This window comes from Vulpes vulpes, chromosome 5 (assembly GCF_048418805.1).
Source record: "Vulpes vulpes isolate BD-2025 chromosome 5, VulVul3, whole genome shotgun sequence".
NCBI classification, from domain to species: Eukaryota; Metazoa; Chordata; class Mammalia; order Carnivora; family Canidae; genus Vulpes; species Vulpes vulpes.
In genome coordinates this window covers 25,957,977-25,974,615 of record NC_132784.1, presented here as the reverse complement: position 1 = coordinate 25,974,615, position 16,639 = coordinate 25,957,977, and the positions used below count along the sequence as shown (strand labels likewise).

General features: G+C 38.3%; 1 protein-coding gene across 3 annotated transcripts in view; it reads left to right on the top strand.

Moving 5' to 3' along the window:
• GTDC1 (glycosyltransferase like domain containing 1) overlaps nt 1-13,681 on the top strand; it is a 428,467-nt gene extending 414,786 nt beyond the window's left edge. Inside the window, exons 15-19 of one of the 3 annotated variants that reach the window (XR_012001510.1) lie at nt 1,778-1,858; nt 2,990-3,086; nt 5,135-5,227; nt 8,020-8,210; nt 11,390-13,681. The gene's annotated coding sequence lies outside the window, so the exon portion shown is untranslated. Of the gene's footprint in view, nt 1-1,777; nt 3,770-5,134; nt 5,228-8,019; nt 8,211-11,389 lie in introns of those variants that run through there. The other 2 variants (XR_012001509.1, XR_012001508.1) reach the window with 2 other exon arrangements.
• The last annotated feature ends 2,958 nt before the right edge of the window (nt 13,682-16,639 follow it).

The window sequence follows — 16,639 nt, the reverse complement described above, 5'->3', positions numbered from 1 at the left end:
GCAACATGGTGATCAACCTTGGCAGTCCCCACATACAGCATGATTATGTTGTAATACTGTTTGATGCAGTAGGATGTTTGATCAGTTTCAAGAGATGAGTATCACCTCACTTCAAACAATATGATACAGTCTCATTGTATGGAATTATGGCTGCTGTCAATCAGCATATGGCATAACCCTTAAAGTGCCATCTTTGAGGAATGTCATAAAAATGATTGCAACACTTGCATTAATTAGTAAGTTTTTACACGAAAACCAAGCATAACCTGTTAAGACAATTTATCCGCTGTATCTCTGTTCGTTTTTGTTATCATAAAAATACGTATATAACCCACACACGCATATGCTCAGCTGATTAGCTCAACTGATTAGAACAGCCGTGCTAATAACAAAGATACCATAAGAATGAGTCCCCTACTTCTGTGTAGATTGGTGAGTTATACTTTCTATATTCTGTTCTGTGGTCCCCAAACACACCCCTACCTTGACTAACTATCCCATCAAAGTGAGGGGTGGGTACAAAATAAGGGTAAACAGTAAATTACCACTAGGTCTATGTTTTTGGCAAAACAAACTCAAAATTTCCACTTGCCAAATGATAAATAAATGGCATGTGGATATGTTTGATAGGATAAATACAGATTCAGACTCTTTTGAATGTCATTAATTTCATTTTGTCAATGTTAATTGTTAGATACAGCATTTTAAGGGAATAAGAATTCTAATCTTTTTTTACATTTGCTATGGAATATTTTCCCTTTTGCTTGAGTCTGTGTTTCTTTGTTATCAATTACTGTCTTTGTCTTGGGTTTTGCTGTCATCACTCTGGAATACCTGTTGTTTTGATTTTTCCCACTGTATTTGTAATTAGAGGCATTATTGCTTTGACAGGGTACATACTAATTTGACCTGGGACTTAACACACTTTCTCAAGGCAGCTAATACCCCCATATTCTATGTGTTTATGGACAGTGTGTATATCACTAGGGTATTATCTGCCTTATTCCCAAGGAATTCCTCTTCCACCATGTTTCCTGGCATTCTCCTTCCCACTTTCCCACCGGGTCCTCTACTGCCATCAAATGAGAAACCACTTGTTGTCGTGGATAGCCTTCCAAGACGGCTTCTGATGATCCCTACCTCTCAGTATTCACAACATTGTCTAATCCTCTCCCCTTGAGTATGGGCTGAACCTAATGACTTGCTTTTAGTGATAGAATACAGACAAAATGATTGGATGTTACTTCCCTGATTAGGTTGTAAAAGTCTACAACTTCTGTCCTAGTGCCAGATTCCAAACCCACAGAAACTGTAGGATAGTAAATGTGTGGGGTTTTAAAGCACTACACTTTAGTTTATTTTTTACATAATAGTAGACACCTAACACAACTACTATCTCTCAGTGAAAATACCAGGTAGCTCACTACACTCCTTTTGTAGTGAGTACTAAAATAATAGGGCTGGAGATCTTTACCCTTTTGCCTTCAGAATACGGACAATTCAATAATCAAGGGCAGGCTATAGGGAAGTGCTGACCAAGTTCTTTTCTGTAAAGAAACATATGACACCTTTAGGACTTTCCCACAAAGATCCTGCCATTTTTCATGGGCAGGAGATACTGACCAGTGTTCACTCTATGGGATAGAATGATAAAAGTGCAATTTCTTTTCCTATGACAAGGTTTGGCACATAAACAGACTAGGACTATGGAAATATAGAATGGTTTTCATTCATGTTGCTAATGGTATATTCATAGACACATCTGTTTGTTTCACAGATTCTCCCATCCTCACATCATGTCAGCAGCTTGGAGAGTGTGTGGTGGACAACCCCACTGGAGCCTTCAAAAGTGTTACAGGTAGGTTGTCTTATTACTGGTAGTAAGATGACTTGAAGAATGCATTCTAAAACAGTGTCATATACTTTGAGGACTGTTTTACTTACTTAATTACCCATCTGAATAGAGGGGAATAGTAATGAAAAGTAATTATAGTCCTCAATAATCAAAAGCTTCTCATTTTAAAGTTTAATACATAGATTTGATCTTTCCTAAGTGTTTTTAACCCAATAATGAGATCTTCTTATTTCTTTGATTCACATCTACTGCAAAGACACACTCCAGTAAGGTGTTAGATAGGAGGAGAAGGAAGTCAATTTGGTACTTGACATTTTCCATGGCTGGGCCTTGTGTGATTTATCAAATGACTGATTTATTTAAAAGGTCCCTATGTAGTCTAAGATTTAAGGCAACAGTAAGGAAAAAAAGAAAACAATGTGATTATTTTCCTTATTAGATTATCAATGATTTTTTAAATGAATTCTATCCAGGCTAACGTATAGGGAAAATGGCTTATGCATAGTTGGTGGGAGCATAAACTGACACAACCTTTTTAGAGAATAATTCTACCAAAATACTTCAACATTTTAAACCCATCTTGTGTCTTAGAATTTATGCCAAGAAAATAAATCTGAACTTGAAAAATGTTAAAAGATATTTATTGAAATGTCCTTTATGAGAATAAAAAATTTAATATAATCAAAATATCAATATACAATCAAAATAGAGCTAAATACATTACTAGATATATAAAATATGAGCTACCTTAGCCAATTAAAGAGAGACATTTGTGTTATGGAAAGGTATAAGCAATGTATTGTTAAATTTTTAAAGTCAGCCATTGAAAGAAACATACATGTATTTTGGTTCCAATTTTGTTTTAAAAAATGTCGACGTTTAATGTACATGGACGAACAACATATACTAAATCATTAAAACTGGTTTTCTTTAATAGAGGAATTATTGTGAGATATTTGAATACTTTCCAGTGAACATGCATTATTTATTAGTAAGAAAAGACAGCTATCTTCACTTTGAAAAATTCTAGATATTAATTTTTGCTTTTTCTCCTTTGGTCACTGAAAAAAATTCAACACATAATCATCTGTTTCATTTTGTCCTCTAATTGTTCATCTATTTTTTATTCATTAGCTCAGTTGGCATTTATTAAGCATCTATCACACATCCTGTGGTAGTCGCTGAAGAAACAATATGGAATGATTCTTGAATTTGTGTGTCATCTTTGCAGGTATTCCACCCACCACAAAATTATAAATGTCCTAAAACTGGTTCTGTAATACATACTGTTAAAATAACCTCTTTTATTTAGTTATTCTAGTGTCCAGAACCTTGCTGATGGTGTGCCAAGGGTTCAAAGAATACCTTTTAAGGTCAACGTATTTATTGCTAGAGGAGTGATTTTTGAACTTATGAAATTCAAGACTTGAGTTCAAATACTAGAATATGTATTGGAATGGATTTAAAATTTCAAAGCCCACTAAACAATTAAGCAATAACTCCAGGAATAGTAAAGTCTTAGTATGTCTATAAAAGTATCCAAAATATCCAATTGGGATAAGCTAGTCTCAGAGTTCCCACTGACCATGGAGTCAGTGTTGGAGCAGAATTATCTATCCTCCAATAACATCTGACCAGTTAACTGTACTGGTATGAGCATATATGTAATCGATAAGGAATAGGTATGTGATGGACAGACATCAATAGTTGCTCGCTGATGAGCTTTAAGCAGACCAATGTCTGATGGTACACTTGTCGGAGGGTAGGGTTCTGGCTCAACTGTTTCAGTGGAGACTCTCTGAGGATGCAGAATTGTCAAAAATGTAAAATTATTTTCAGTAAAATTGAGATCTTTGTTCATATTTTTTTAAGGGACTGCTGGTACTTGGTAAAAACAAAAACAAAAACAAAAAACAACCACCAACAACAAAACACAACAACAAACAACTCATTGGAATGCTTCATTCAAGGAATACTTGCCCCTTTTCCAGAGCTTTTTATGTCTTTCCCACAGAAACTCCCAGAGACTTAATATGCCACCCTCCTTTTTTTTGATTTCCTCGTCATTAATCAGATCACACGTTGAGAGCAGAACAGAGGTGGAAGGAGAGAGGAAAAAGAAGATATGAGCAAAGAAGACAAGACAAAATGCAGATAACAAATTGAATATGCATACACAAACCACAGTTTCTCCATCTATCAATATGAGAATTTCAGGCTATTGGCTGGCTATCGATAATGACCACACTTGGAAAGGAGTTCTTTGGAATAAATACAGTTGTGTGTGACTTAAAAACCAGACAGCAGGCCCAAGATAGAGTGCTTTATACTAAGCCCGTGTGCCAAAACTGAGACTTAATTACCATTTTGGCTCTTCTAGAAATGGAATCTTAAACCAGTCAGTTGGGGATCCCCTGATCAGCACCAGATAGGCCCCTGCCATCCCCTAGAGGGGAGTGACCCTGCAATCTCCAGCTCCTTTTTTGTCTAGTGTAACTTCCTGTTCCTGCTCCCTGCAACCTAGAAAGGTCTCTCATTTGGTACAGCTCCACAGAGTTCCTTTCTATCTGCTAGGTTGGATGCCGCCCTATTTGAATCAATTGTTGCTCATATAAACTCTTAATACGCCTCAGTTTATCTTTTAACATAAGTTGCAATTACCTTCTGAGAACTGTGAGACATGGCTCAGTTGAAAAATTTCTAGGCTTGACATTGGGAGCTACAGGTTCTGGTCCAAGCCTTCTCAAAGTGGCTGTGTAATCGAGAGCACATTATTTTGTCCTACCAAGTGTGCATCAGTATCCCCATTTATTACAAACAAAAAGATAAGCAATACTTAACCCACCCATCACATACCTAATGTGAAAATAAGAGAAATGTTGAATACACGAAAGTGTTTTAAAAGATTCAAAACTAATTGCAAAATTCAGTCATTAAAACCAAATGAAGATTTTTTGGGGGGTGGTTGTTGACTGAGCAGAATATTATCATTAAACCATTAATGGATGAGTTCAGTTAATAAAAGTGTGTGACTTGTGAAGAAATGGATTGGTATTAATTACAAAAATTATATCATAATTAATGCACTCATTAATGATCTACCAATCAATATCAATTCAAGGTTTATTATTTTAAGGAGAATGGGCAATTAGCAGTTTGACACCATGAAAAGGAGATAGCCAACTGACTGATGGGTCCCCATCAAGTTTAATTTTAATTTGTTTTAAAAGTATCTTCTTTAGGAGTGAATTTAAATGCACATCGCTCTTTCTCTTTCAGAAAATGAATATATATGTTGTTTAAAAAGCATATCTGAATGACAAAGAATCAAGTCTGGCGAGAAATGAGCACATCTTCTAAATGGGCTCGATGGTATGGGTATAAGTTCTACTCTCTCACATAGTAATATAACTGGATTGCTCTTTAAATTAAGTGAATTTGTATGTCCGCTCTCTCTTAATGGAATCAGTTTTGATATACTCTTTGTTCGTGCTGTTACGGGCTTCAGTCTAAGGGTTCTTTGTATTAACTTTTTAAAGTTACATTACAAAGAGGTTTTAAGATTTCCCAACAGGCTTTTATTTAACCAGAGCTTTTGATCTCAAACCTGCTGGGGCCTAGTGAAATCCTCACCAATTCTCCAGTAACTCCTCACTATTGGAATTTGAAAAGACCCACCTGAAGGATTGAACTCCCGGTATGGTTTCAGCCATCCTTCAGATCACTCTATTTAAGCAGACAGCAAGGGGGTCTAGTGCACCCTTTGTGATCTGCTAAGCAGCCTAAGGTGTCCTTTGCATAAGTCGTACTCCTAAGGAAATAAAAATCAGGAGGACACAGACCTATATTCCTTATTTCCTGCTATCTTCAGTTAAAGGGGGATTGCAGGGGGTCTGCTTAACATCTTTTGCTACCTAAATACCTTTTGGACATGGGAACTCCATAAAAGAACTTTCATTGCATCCATTACCCTACTGCAGTGCATAACAAATTAGATTTAAAAGGCTACTTTTTTCCCCTCACAGCTATTTCCATCATTTTCTTTAAAATTTCAATTTAGTGTCAAGTGACAGACTATTCTATAATATACTTTAAAACTCTACAATTGCCAATTACACTGAGCATTATTTCCAAAGAATTAGGCTTTACTATTATACACAAATTATAGTTTAAAGGATAAGATAGAGAATTGATTATGTCCAAAATATGTTAAATATAAAACTATATCAAGTAAACACTGTTTCTGAATAACTTTTCTTTAGATATAGATGGGCATTAATTTTTTATTTGGCCCCCAATTCCCATTTTTCGAAAGGCAACTTCAACTGCCTCTGAAGTTGATAGATACCAGTGCCACCTACTAACCTATTTTGAGAAAGGGTGAAATAAAATTCTCCATTATAATATTCAAGTGTTTTTATTTATTTCATTTAAAAATTCCATTGTGCAGATTTCTAGGCTCGTAAACAATGAGCATGGAAACGAATAAAAATTTGTAAAGAGCACATTATTTGCTGTTGTATATGAGAACAGGTTTACCTTTGGAAACTTCTATATAACTATCTTTACCTTTCTGTTAATGAGATGCAAAAACTCTTCATTATTAAAAAAATTTTTTTTGGCTTAAGGGGAGGAAAATATGTGCCACCAAAATATGCCACTTTGGCATGTGGATTATTTTGAGCTGAAGGCAATTAAAACCCAGCAGACTAAAGAAAAACTTTCTCCTCTCCTTTGACTACTTAAAATAATTTAGGTAGGGAGCCTGGTCCAGACAGAAAATTATCAGAGATAACTTTTATCCGAAAGACCTATAGCAGAATGAACATCTACTTACCAGACATCTGTTCTCCTTGTTGTCTTGTGAATTACCCTCCTTCCCTTTAAAGCCCTGGGCCCCAACCCCATTTCTTAGCTCAGGATGGCATATAAGCCCCAACTGCTTGATTTACCCTTGGGCCTCATATTTTAATGGGCTCCTGTACATAGGTAACTAAATTTGGTTTTCTCTTGTTAATCTGTTTTATGTCAATTTAATTATTAGACCAGATAAAGAACCTAGAAAAGTAGAAGAAAATAACTTTCCTCCCTTAAAGACTTTATATTGAGAGAGGTCTAGTGACTCTTAGGGTGTCATTGTATCAGATGTTATTATCCCTGAAAAAATCTCAAATTAACTTAATGCCAAAGAATTAGAAATAAATATATATTTCCAGATGTGTAACAGATTTGCTTTTCAGTGCTCACTGTTTGAGGGAATGCTCCCTCATGCCACCGTATAACATCTATTACTAAACCTTAAAGGCAATTGGAATCAAGATGATCTCCCCCTCCTTGAGATCTAATGTGACTTTAGAAAAGTAGCCTGGAACAATCTCAATTCTGGATATGTGGTAGAGTTGGCAGGTGATGTGTTCAATTTGGGTTTCAGGAATGTTGCCATACTTAGAGAAGATGGCATAATTATTCCATATCTCACCTTATTAATTTCCACAAGCATTTGTTACATATCTGATTGGTAGGTATTTGAGTAGTTGCCTGATGGAATATCATTTTCTGCAGTACATAGTATCCGATTATCATAGTAACAGTCCATAGTTAACATAGATAAGTTATTATGAGTTATTTCTCTGAGGAAAGAGGGCTCAAAGATGCCGTAGAAACGTGAGGATGGTGAGGATCACATAGAAAATGCTTTCCAGGGACTCCTGGGGGGCTCAGCGGTTGAGCATCTGCCTTTGGCTCAGGTCATGATCCTAGGTGCTGGGATCAAGTTCCGCATCAGGCTCCCTGCATGGAGCCTGTTTCTCCCTCTGCCTATGTCTCTGCCTCCCTCTCTCTGTCTCTCGTGAATAAATAAATAAAATCTTAAAAAAACAAGAAGAAAATGTTTTCTGACTTTTATGGATAAGTGTTAATTTATTATATGCTGTATAACAGCAATCTCCTGCTCGTTTGTTAAAAACAAAAATTCTGTGCATTTTTATGTATAGGGAAAAGATATAATAAAGTATTTCTCATAATCCCAAATTTACTCGATTTCCCTCTTCTTTATAGTGTAAACAGTTTTGGAGATGGTTGGTTACTCTGCAATATCTATCAGTTGAAAAAAATGTGTATCACCTATGATTAAAAAATTATACTTCCCAAAATTTGACCTTCAGAAATACTTACAACATTGGTACAGCTGCAGTGAGAAGGATGTTCACTATTGTATTATGAGAATAAAAACTGCAGTGAATCGAAAGGCCTATCGACACGGCACTGCTAACAAGACATCCAGCACACGGTCATAGCTGCTCTCTTACCAACTGCTAAACAGCACCTCTCCATTCCACACACCAACTGTTTTCAGGTAGATGTTGTTAATATCACATTTTACGGGTTCAGGAAGTGAAATCCAGAGAAGTTGAATAACATGTCAAAATCAGGGAATTACTAATGGTGGAACTAGAATTCGGACCCAACCAAGCCAATTGGTTGCAGAGCCCACGAATCCCTAACTATACTGCTTGTACATATTCAAAGAATGAGACAATTTTAGACATGAAATGGAAGAGAGGTCTAAGAAATATTAAATATAGAAATTAAAATAAATTTAAAAAATGAAGTCACTGAGAAGAATTATAGGATGCTATCATTTTGGTAAAAATTATATCCATATACATTTAGAATATAGAGAGAAAAATTTTTTTTAAAGATTTTATTTATTCATGAGAGACATACACAGAAGAGAGACAGAGACACAGGCAGAGGGAGAAGCAGGCTCCATGCAGGGAGCCCGACATGGGACTCGATCCCAGGTCCTGGATCACAGGATCAAGACCTGAGCCGAAAGCAGACGCTCAACCACTCAACCGCTCAACCGCTGAGCCATCCAGGCATCCCTGGTGAGAAACATTTGAAGGAACATTCACCAGACTGTTTACGTAAGAGTTTCTGCAAGACTCTTATATTCTGCTTTATATATTTCTGTAATATTTAGATATTTTATATATATGATTAAAAATACAACAAAGATAGTTCTTTAAAATACCAATTTAGGGAATCCCTGGGTGGCTCAGTGGTTTAGCACCTGCTTTTGGCCCAGGGCCTGATCCTGGAGTCCCAGGATCGAGTCCCACGTTGGGCTCCCTGCATGGAGCCTGCTTCTCCCTCTGCCTGTGTCTCTGCCTCTCTCTCTCTCCCTGTGCCTCTCATGATTAAATAAATAAAATCTTTAAAAAAATACCAATGTATAATTAGGAGAATCAATAGAAGCAATGAATTATTTCATCAACATACAGCATTATTTTCAACATCTCTAATGCTGGCAGTCAATTTGGCCTTCTTATAACAAAGCAGAAATAAATTACATGACATAGAATTTTCATACTATTGACATTAATTATCACAGTCTGTTTTGAGGGGGATGGTATCCTATGGTTTGAAAAAACAGCAGGGATGCCTGGCTGGTTCAGTCAGTCCAGTGTGCAACTCTTGATCTCAGGGTCATGAGTTTGAGCCCACACTGGACATGGAGTCTACTTTAAAATAAATAAATAAATAAATATTTTAAAAATAAGTAGAAAAACAATAACACCGAGAATGTTTTCCTTGTGTAAGCAAGTTTTGCAAGTGACCTGTCTTATAACTATAGGATTAAAGCTGTTATATCAATAGAGTTATACTTATTGTTACTTCTCATTCCCTATAACACAAATATTTACTCTTTTACAATTTGGGGAAAGGGAGATTCTCACACCCTTGCTAATATATAAAACTGCTTACTGCTTTTGCATTTATAAATTGTTTACACCAGCAGGCATTGCATCCAGGTTCCTAGGAAGGGAAAAAATTCTGTGCACTTTATTCTGAAGTTACAAATGATATTTGATACACTGCCGGGCTAAACACAGGGTTTCGGCTGGCTCTAGCCCTACTTCTTACATTTCAGCATTGAAAAAAAAAAATCAGTCATGGGTAATGCTTTCAAAAACTCTAATCCAAAGCTTTGCTTATGGATATCATATGATTTTAAAAGGTAATAAAGAACATTCCCTGTAATCAAGGGTGAGTCAAGGAAAATGGCACATGAGGCAGTAAGTCAGCCAAACAAAAACTTGACCCAACACCAAGCTCATTGTCAAAACCACAGCTGTCACATCAACCAATGAGACCTGAACGAGAGGCAGCCAGGAAGTCAGGTGCCGAGGCTGGAAAGACTCTGTTCCAGATCCTTTGGCAGTTGGCCCTTCAGCTGCTGTATCCCCAGTGTGGGCTCAGGGGTGTTGGATCTGGTTTTGGACCACAGGAGGGGGAGTGACGTGAAGTACGATCAATACTGTCAACAGCAAGATTGTCAAGTTAGTACTGATAATATATTCATGGGAAGATACACTGTTTGGCTGTTCGGGCTCTACGGAAGGAGGCCCACGGACAATGCATGCAGCGACTCTGAGGACATAATCTATGCCTCTGCTCCTACAACCTGGTCATGGGGTTCAGTTTTCCTTCAACCTTCGATTCCTGCAGGTAGTGTGTCTTGTTTACTAAGGAGGGTCTTGCAAACTATGGAGACAAGAGTGAGTAACCAGGTTTAAAGGGGAAATATGGTTAGAAGGAACATGATACTCGGATTTTAAAAAAAGAAAATGGATTTTTGAATTTGGCATTATGAACAGAGAGCTGTCATGTTTCTTTCCTTCAATAGAGAAAATAAGTGACCCAAAACAGAAAATAAGTGACCCTTGCTGTGATTAGCAACTCGCCCTGTCTGTTTAGTGTCAAGAATGCTGCTAGTATCTAATGAAAATTTATAATCATAGATCACCTCTTCAAAGAAAAATGACTAAACAGAGAGTATATCTTTATGTCGGGTCATCTTATAACACTTTTAAAGCTAAGGAGTGTCCTGCTTGCATAGAGCAGATATTGCATATATGTTAACCAACAACTGATCATGGCTCACTGGATCTTGAGCTTGTCTTTGAAATTACCCTCAGTCACCCAGTTGCATGTTCTCCAGGTTTATATTATTATGCTCTCACTTTGGTGGTGAGACTTTGTATGCAGTTCATGAAAATTTTCTGTATTGGTAGACACATTAATCCACTGTAGTGAAGAGCATCTGGTATGGGACCCTGAGCATAGCATGTTCTCAATAAATGTTTGCTAACTTTTATAATAGTCCCTGGGAATTGTGAGACATTCTGGGGAATATGAAGGACATTATAAGATCTTAACTTTTAGTGGCAGATACAGAAGGTCCAGAACAAACACAAATTAAATATAATAGAAGTATGTTAACATCTACAGAATTTTAAAAATTATCTCATTAGACACATGCATAAAGAAGAGGCATTTTCTTAGTGGCCGAGATTAACTTTCCAACATGGTTCCAATGGAGGAGATGGATACAGTTTATGATAATGGGTAACATTTATTAAACACCTACTACTGACCAAGTACAATGTTAACAGCTTTTGATATACTGATTATCTCATTTAATTTTCATGAGGTCCGGACTGTAACATTATTATTTCCATTTTACAGATGTGAAAGCTGGGGCTCAAATTTCAAAATCATTACCCAAGGTGGATTGGGAGGCAAGCCAAGGTCTGCAGCCAGAAAACGCTGTGATCTGAATGTTTATTTTGTGCATATGTTGAAGGCATGTGTTGAAATCCCAATGCCCTATGTGATGACTTTAGGAAGCAGGGCCTTTAGGAGGTGACTAGGTCATGAGAATGGAGCCATGATGAATGGGATTAGTGCCCTCCTACAATAGACCCCACCAAGCTCCCTCAGCCCTGCTGCTGTGTGAGAACACAAGGAGATGATGGCTTTCTATAAACCAGAGATCAGCCTCCTGAACTGAGAGAAATCAGTATCTGCTGTTTAGAAGTTACCCCATCTGTGGTATTTTGCTACAGCCCTCCAAACAGACTAAGACAACGTATGACAATGCGGAAGAAGTTGGTGGACCGGGGGTTCCGGAGCACTGTTCAGGCATAACCACAGCTGTACCTTTGGGACTCGGGTGGAAACCAAAATATCACTTGGCAAGAATGTACCTCTGGAGCTCCAGTTATCTTTTTGACTCCTCAACAACTGCTGCTGAGCACTGCCAGCCTCGTGCCCCTCTCTGTGCCTGATGGCGCATCTCCTGCTTTGCCCTGGTATTCTCTGGTCTCCTTTGTCCCCTGCTGACTTCTAAGCAATCAAGCCTTCCTTGGCCACACGGTCTCTGCTCACTTCCTGCTTCCTGTGTGGATGCTCTTCTGTGTCTGAACTTCTCTCTCGCCGTGGCCTTCCCTGATGTCTTGAATCCACAGGCCCCTGACACCAGCTCAGAGGTCAGCTGGCATGCATTCATATCCACACTCTGTGTCCTCAGGCCACTCCAGAGACCCAGCAGCCCCTGACAGGGGGCAGCAGCCTTTGGGTAAAGCACTCATCTCACATTGGATCAGCCTGGCCAGGGGCCATGGTTGGTTTCATGAGTCATCTTGGCTAGGTTATGGCACCCAGCTTCTTTGTCAAACACCAGTCTATATGCTGCTGTGAAGACATTTCTTAGACGCGATCAACACTGAAATCAGTGGACTTTGTGAAAAGCAGATTACTGTCCATGCCCTGTGGTATGGGTATGGTAGCCCTCATCCAATCAGCTGAAAGCTGTGAGAAGAAAGATTGAGGTCCCCCTACAAAGAAGGAACTCAGCCTCCAGACTGGCTTCATGCTCAAGATGCAGCATCAACTTTCTCCTGGGTCCCCAGCCTGCTGCCTGCTCTGTCGCTTGCAAACTTGCTAGCCCCCACAGTCTACAGAGCCAATTCCTTAAAATAAATCCTTCTCTCGCTCTCTACGCGCATTCACATCCCCTTGGTCTATTTCTCTGGAGAACCCTAATACACCAGGGGAGTAGGTTCACGATGCCAGTGAGCTCTGAGAAGAAAAGGCGTTGTGTTCAATCTAATTGGAGCCCGTAAGAATGGAAACGAACTAGTTGATCTGAGGAATGAGTGACAAGACTAAGAATACCTTAAATAAATAAACATGAGATGGCTTTGAGTTGGCACATGGAATATCAGACAGTCAATCATACGAAAAGTTTCATTATATCTGAAGCTACTGCAGTAGAATGACTTAGTATAATTTCAGCTTGAGGAAGGGAAGGGGAACTTCGTTTTATTCAGCATCTATTAGATGCCAGGCCCTCTTAGGTACAGGAAACGGTCGCTTAGTTATCCTTTATTTTCACAATATTTAATTATCTCGATATAATTTGATTTATAGCATTTAATGACCCCAATATCCTGCAGAGTCGGACCCTGGGATGTAAGGAGGCCAAGTAGCTTGCCAATGGTTACTCAGAAAGCAACAGATGATTCTCTCTCTTCTAGACCGAGGATACCCAGACACAGTCGCTCATTACTTGCGAGGATGGACTGAACATGTCTTTACCGCAGGACTGCTGTGCACGCTCTACCTTCGGTGTGGACATCTGCCCCTGCCTTAGGTTTTTTATCTTTAAAATTGCAGCTTGAATGTTCTCTTTAGGGACTCACTTTTGTCTCCCCCCAGGCTGAATCAGGGCCACTGATAGCTCTTCAAGTTCCCAGCACTTTTTTTTTTTTTTTTACAGTACATGTAATTATGTATCTGTGTGCAAGCTTTTCTTTGAATTTTCTCTACTAGACTGTAAGTCACATGAGAACAAGAACTGCAGCTATTTTGTTCCCCCATCTTATCTCTGGGCCCGAGGGAAGTATTTACCACGTGGTGGTAATGACTCAATGACCATGTGCTGAATAAAGCTATTTGAATGAATTTGAAACCAAATCTTAGTTCGTGCTCTCTTCCTTTACATCACATGGCTTTCTGATTCTGTCCCCTAACAAATAACAGGTTTCTGACTTAAAAAAAAATAAAGAGGAAAGCACCTAGCCTCCTGTCCCCAACCCCTGCACCGATTCAAACTCTGCATAAAAGGAAACCCATTTATAAATAGCCCCTGAGTGTTATTTTGCTATTAGTAAAATTTTCCCTCTCCAGGCTCAAAGCTTTAGAATGAGACTTGCCTTTTCTCCACCTCTGTTTTAGTCCAACAAACCACGTTTTAAAACATCCACAAACTGTGGGACAGTAATTTTTCGATCCATGCTGAAGACCTTGAAGAAATTGTGAGAAGTGCCTGGGTGGCTCAGTCGGCTAAGCACCTGCCCTAGGCTCACGTCATGATCCCGGGGTCCTGGGGTGGAGCCCTGCATCAGGCTCCCTGCTCAGTGGGGAGCCTGCTTCTCCCTCTGCCTGCTGCTCCCCCTCCTTGTGCTCCTCTCTCTCTCTCTCTCTCTGTGTCAAACACAGAAATGAAATCCTTTAAAGACAGGAGAAATTGTGAAAGCAGTCACAATAAGTGTATCTTTGAATAAATATTGATTAATGCAAGAAAAATCAGAAACACAGGGACATGTCCTCAATGAGCCTCGGTGAGAATACTAGTTGAACCTCTATTTTTAAGGCATTCCAACTAAATGTATCAAAACTCTAGTAATGTATGTGTATTGACCATGAATGCTGTGCAAATCTATTATAGTCCATAGGGAGCACAATATTCAGATGACTCAACAGCAGACTGAATCTCAGTGACATGGGTTTCTAATGCCTGAATTCTGGAGCTGCTCTTGACTCACTAGAAAGCAAGCATGCTAAAAGTCAAAGTGCGCAAAACCAGAGGAAATTACATATTCGACACTTTTTATTTGCCCTGCCCACTTACTAAAGTGTTTCTCAGATTTTTGAAGATTCAAACATCAGATGTTTTGCCGTCCTTACAACATCTGCTTCAGATGAGTCAGGTAACCTTGAAGAGTATTCGTGTAGTGAAGATTTAGTTACAGGTTTGTACAATCAGTATTTATAAATATGAGTCAATATATTTATCTATTTGTTTTAGTTTTCAGGGACAAAATTAAAATATCTTCCATTGTGCAAAGTACAGATGGGATTCAACATTTGACTCTACTTTTCTGAATTTGAATTTGAATTTGTGTAGTTTTATGACTCATCACTAATGGCTCTGCACACACACAATCAAACCTTAGTAGATCGTTCGTCGTCAGTTAATGTGTTCAGCTGGAAGTTACAGAAAGCTGAAAACTTGGCTTAAACAAGAGAGGTTTCATTATCTTCCTTAACAAAATATCTGGAGGAAGGTAGCTAGCTGCTGGCCTTGGATCAATCTTTCAATAATATCAGGACAGATTTTATTTTATTTTATTTTATTATTTTATTTTATTTTATTTTATTTTATTTTATTTTATTTTATTATTTTATTATTTTATTTTATTTTATTTTATTTATTTTTTGTTTATTTATTTTTTTAATAAATTTATTTTTTATTGGTGTTCAATTTGCCGACATATAGAATAACACCCAGTGCTCATCCCATCAAGTGCTCCCCTCAGTGCCTGTCACCCAGTTACCCCCACCCCCCGCCCACCTCCCCTTCCACCACCCCTAGTTCGTTTCCCAGAGTTAGGAGTCAGGAGAGATTTTAATACAGTTCTCTTGCTTCTTTCCTCAGAGATGTTGCTTTATGGCTGCAAGATGGCCACTACGTGTCTACACACCAAGAAAGCCAAAGCTTTCCCAGAAATCCATATTGGCCTTCCAACTTTGTCTCTTTGGGTAGATGTGTGTCAAAGAGGCTTTCCTAGCACAAAGATGTTTAAAAAAAGAGAAACAATGGACCTAAGAGAGTCTCTTGTGCTAAGCCTGGCATAGCAAACCAAGACTTAACTATGAAACCTGATTGTAGTTGTAGCCTCTCCCCGGGATGTGACTTTTAACTGGTCATTCTGGAATGATGTGATCAGCACCAGTGAGGTAATCTGCCTATAGACCCCTTCCATTCACCATGGAAAGGCAGCCTTATCTGAAATAATCGACTCTTTGCTTTAATCCTGCCTCCTCCTGCCCATAAGTGTTTGCCATTTTGTATAGCTCATGAGAGCTTCTTTCTAATTGCCAGGTGGGATGTTGTCTGGTTCATGAATCATTGAATAAAGCCAATAAGACTTTTGAATTTTACTCAGTTGAATTTGGTTTTTAGCAAAGGGTATCAGAAAAGTATTGACATGGGCATATGCCAATCTGATCAAAATTGGTATTCTTTTTTGAAAGAAAAAGGGAAAGGATGGCTACTGGAGAGTCAATTGATGGTGCCTGCCTCTGTGGCACTCCTTTGAAAACCTTTTTCTGATTAGTAGGCATACTAAAATGCGTGACATCCAGTTGTGCAGGTTTGTGGGGGTGGATTTCCGAGGGTATGAGAAAGGACACCCTAGACTGCCTCTTGCCCTCACTTCTCTTATTACCTCAAAGTATCATACTCTTTTTATATGATGAAGGAAAAATTAACACTCTAAATCCTTCATTTTATCCATGATTAAATTGAGAACTAGAAGGGAGAAATCAACTATCACAAAAGTAGTGATAGATCTAGAACAAAAACACAAATTCTTTGGTTTGGTCCAATGAATTTCCTGTGGGCCATACCACTGTTTCTCATTTGTCTGCCTTTTTTGTTACGTAATTTGTCCTAAGCGAAATCAGTAATTGTGACTGCATGTTAGTTCTCGACATTGTAAATCTTTTCTTCTCCAAGTGGAATTCCCCAAATTATTATTTTCCAGACTTTCTTACAACTGCTTATAGAAACATGATATAGGCTAATGAAGTTTCAGTGTTAGTCCTGATTCCATACACCTTTAGTATTATTGATGAAATATTTGGACT